Below are 4,739 nucleotides of genomic sequence, written 5' to 3' on the forward strand. Positions count from 1 at the left end.
AAGGTAGTAGATTACAGTTTTCACAAAAACTCACAATTTTCAAAACGTGTTTTTTATGCAGTAGTTTTTGTCGACTGAAAGTTTTTCCAGAAAGGACATTTTTGTCAACCCTGAACAATCCTTATGTTGTTAACGTGCTTCTGTTCCTCGAGCCTCATTTTCGTGTCAAATAATGTTTTGGCTCCTACCCTGGGGGACTAATAGTTTTATAATCTAAAACCACATTAAAAATATAATTTTAACCTAAATATTTTAGGATAAAAAAGTATAAAAGAATAGAAGTTCTTATATACCTAATATTTTTATAATTATATATTCAGATTTATTTATTAATCATATTAACACATTCATTTATCTTTCATCAAGGTAAAAATAAATTATGCAGAAGCTATTAATCGTAGGGTAAAATAAAAATTCCTATGATAGCAAAAACTTATTACCATGCAGAACAGCACAGAGAAATAATTTTTTTAATTGGCAATTAATAATAAGGTTATGAATTGCATGTTTTAAAGCTTTCTGCTGTTGGACTTGGAGACTGGAAGTTCCACCAGTGGAGGAAATAAGTGAAGGCTATTAGAAGGTGACTTTTTACCTTTATTAAAATATGGTCTGAAAAATCCGCATGTGTGAAATTCTCTTGCAAATTTTACAAAAAAAACCACATAGCTTTTTAGCTCATTAAGAGATGAAGAAAATGGTGGGAATTTTGTGTTTTATTGTTATTTGACATTGTACAGTTGATTAGAAGTTCATAAGCCACTTATTCTATACATTCTGAGTGTTAAGCAGGATGAAACAGCAAGGAATAATGCTAGACAGGCAGACATACCCGCTACATGAATATAAAATCTCTCAATATTCTAATTCCTAATTCATAAGGATCTTCTCAAGTGCTTTTTCAGGTTTGCTTCTTCAGAGAATATCTTTTCTTCATCAGAAGCACCTGCCCTCCAAAACATTTAGTTTGTGTGCCCTGGAGAGGAAAACATGAATATTGTGATACATAATTAATCATATTAATATGATTTTTAGCTAATTAAAATGGATTGATGTTAAGACTCAACACAGTGTTCTGTTGGTAACGATCCAAAGCCGGTCCTGTGCCACCACCACTCTGAGAAATTTCTGGGTCGCTCCAGGGATGTCTCCCGGCACTGTGAAGCTCATATCTGGCCCGTCAAACAGTTTGACTGACACTTTAGTGTCTCCTGGGTTCTCTGCATATCTGAGGCCTTTTGAGATCAACTGCACATAAAATGTTGGCAGTTGAGTGATCTGCATAGTGGGAAGCAGTTAACAGTTGTGCTGAATCACATAATTAGCAACCTACAGCCTGTATTTTAAAGAAGGCCATCTTCATTTTTGGTGTGGCTAGCTAGAGAGGACACCCAGCCGATAATTGCTTGTTGAACAGGTCCAGCACACTCCCCCCCCCACACTCGAAGTGTTTGAACATCTCCTCTTCGAATCGTTTTAGCACGTGTTGTACTCCTCGGTTAAAACTCTCAGCCCTGGCAAGAGCCCTTTCCAGCTCGTCCTTCAGCGGGCCTTACAGGGGCCTCTTTCAGAGAAACAGTCTGAAGAAGAAAAACTAAAACCGTTATACTGTAAGATGGAATTCTCATCAAAAAACTCCCAACTGGGACTCATTTTTAATTTTTTTTTTCTGTGGCGGATTAATATAATGTAAAATCTTACCAATGTGCTCTGGCTCTCTTGACATTTCTCACACTCATCCTTCAGTTTAATGCAGCCAGCAGGAATTGCGACGAATCTCCCTGCAGGTCAATCTTATCATTTCCAAATGGTTTAGTTATAATAACATCCTCGTTTACTCTGCCATCTGTGAATACAGGTTTACTAAATATTAGGTTTACAGGTTTATTAAATGCATTAAATGAATGGGGTTATAAGCGCTCTGTAAGTAAAAAAAAAAACAAAACTACTATTTTATGTCATTAATAGTGTATTAGCATGTGTGCCATGATAAGAAACAAAAAGTATTACATCATATTGCCATAATAAAGAAAAAAAATGGACTTCTCCTGAAGAAAAAAAAGCAATGGAAGTCTATGGGAACTAAACTGTTTTAGCATCCTCCAAATATAATTGTCCATGTTCAACAGAAGAAAGAAATTCATACAGATTTGGAGCGATATGGCATTTTTGGTTGGGGACTGTTGTACTTAATTGTGAGGAATATTGCTTACCAGCCTTTTCAATGTTGTTATGTCCAGGCTAGGATAGACCCTGAAATTTACTTCTGAAGGGAAAATCCATATCACTTCCCATGTAGGCCCGAAGGCGTAGAACATGTTTTCTTGCCATGTCCATCATGGGGAGGGAACATGCTGTGGAAGTTATGGAAGCTGTGGAACTCTGGGTGTGCAGAGGGGACCTGAGGACACGAGCGGACCGGCTGGACTGATACCGAACATGACTGGGACCTACGGAAGGGACTGGGGGAAGAAGCTGGGCTGGTGGAAAGAAGAAGCATTTGGTCGAACACCTTCATGCTGTCCATGAAGATGTTGTCCACTCCGTCTGCAACCTCTGTATACCGCCTCCTCCAGGTCCTGGAAGCGTCTGGTCTGCTGCTGGTCCTCGTCCACCAGGGTCTCAATGGTTCTGCTCCGTTGATCCAAATGGAGATGGGAGAGGTCCTGTTTCAAAAGGTCCTCCAGCTAAAAACACACAGAGAAGGATGGTTGCAAGCACCAGAATGAAGTCAGGATAATTGCAGGAGTGTTTGTGCAGACGTATCACCTGTCGTTCCCACCAGGCCAGCTCCACTGCTGCAGGTGCGTGAGTAATACTTAACACAAGCTTTCCTCAAGCAGGGCTTGCACCTCCTACCACAGAGCCTGCATGGTTTCATTACACATGCTCTGTTGCTCACTCAGCTTCTCCTCCATCTCCTGAGCCTCCTTCAGAGCATTCTATTTGATGGAATAGCACAAGAAAGAAAAAAGCGAGCAATTTAACTGCAAAATTTAGACACTTGATGGTTCAAACTTAAAAAAACAAAAAAAAAAAACTTTTTTCTCAGCATGTTACTGATCTATGTTAAAATGAATATATATTATATAATAAAAATATATTACTGTAAATTTGTAATAAATTACCTAATTAAATTTTTTACAACTTGAAATGTTAATGCATTAATATATGTAGGTTATTTAATTAATCTACATTATTGTTTTTGTTTTTTTCAGCATTTGAGATTTGATCTAATTTTATGTTAATTTATGAATGTACTATTGCTCATTGTTAATTCATAATAAATTTCTTAATGTTATACAGCCTGAAATGTTAAAAATTTTATATGTAGATTATACAATGATCTACATAATTATTCTGTTTTTAAAGATCTTGCGTTATGTTAATTTAATAAAAATATTACTGTTAATTCAAAATAAATGTTAATGTTAATTTACTTGAAATGTTAATTCATTGTATATAAATATACAGATTATGTAATTGATATACATGATTAATCTCAGTTTTTTATTGATATAGGTTTAAAAATAATTTAGAAATATACTGTATATAAACTGTTCATGGTTAATTTAATTCATAATACATTTCTTAATGTTCAATTTATACAATTAACTTTAAAATGTATTAATTTATGTAGATTATGCACAACTGAGCTAAAATAATTGTTCACAGTTTTAATTGATAGTTAATTTATGCAGCTGTAAATGTTAAACAATATGAATTATTTATTCTGGATAGTTAATGTTAATTTTATTTAATTGTTATCTATCTATCTATATCTCTATCTATCTATCTATCTATCTATCTATCTATCTATCTATCTATCTATCATTATCTATCTATCTATCTATCTATCTATCTATCTATCTATCTATCTATCTATCTATCTATCCTCTTCCTGTCTCACCTCTTTTTGTTGCTTTGTTTTCTCTAGTTCAGACTGGAACCTCTTGTGATCCTTTTCTGTTCGCTCCATCACAGTCTTCATCTCCTTTCACCCCAGTGATGGCATTTTCAAATCTGTCAATCTGTTTATCCAGGTACTTTTCACCAAGCAGTGACATCTCTGCCAAAAAGGGTTAAGTTTTAGTTTATAGTTGATAGCATTGTGTGTAACATGTATAGAAAAAAAAAAAAACCAAAATGCACTACGATTGAGCTCCTCTTTAGTTGGTGGTAGCAGACACTCCACAGAGAGGTAGACAGAAGGAGAAAGTCCCAGCAGAGACCATGAGACCTTCATCTTTTGGTGGCTGCTAGTGTCCTGGTTTCAGAAGCGGTTTAACAACTATGAAACATAAATCAGGAAAAAAGTGGGTCATTTAATAGTAAAACCTTTTTTTTTAATTGAGCTGTGGTGAAAGTGACAACTCAGCAAGTTTATGAACATGAACAGTTGCAAACGCCCAGACTTTTAATAACGCGGTTTTTTGTGAGACGCGCACAGACAGACTGTGGGGTGGGAAATGAATACATGGTATCAGCGTGTCTATTTATATCATAGGTCTGATACAAAATAGTGGCTTTTATCTTTCTGCGACACTGATGTTTCTGAACAGAGGGCTACACAGATTTACTGTGCCTTATTTATATTGTGCCATATCATGTCATATTTAAAAAAATAATAATAATATTTAATCTACAAACATATCCGAAAGTCATTGAAAAATACAAATTATCTCATTATTTTCTCAACCTCATGTCATTTCAGATATGAATGCTTTTCTCTATTTTGT

The 4,739-nt window shown here is 35.2% G+C and overlaps 1 pseudogene; it reads right to left on the reverse strand.

The window, feature by feature from the left end:
* Positions 1–1,039: 1,039 nt before the first annotated feature.
* Positions 1,040–4,293, reverse strand: LOC122144773 (annotated as a pseudogene).
* Between the last annotated feature and the right edge of the window lie 446 nt (positions 4,294–4,739).

This window comes from Cyprinus carpio, unplaced genomic scaffold (genome assembly GCF_018340385.1).
Source record: "Cyprinus carpio isolate SPL01 unplaced genomic scaffold, ASM1834038v1 S000006759, whole genome shotgun sequence".
Classification (NCBI taxonomy): Eukaryota; Metazoa; Chordata; class Actinopteri; order Cypriniformes; family Cyprinidae; genus Cyprinus; species Cyprinus carpio.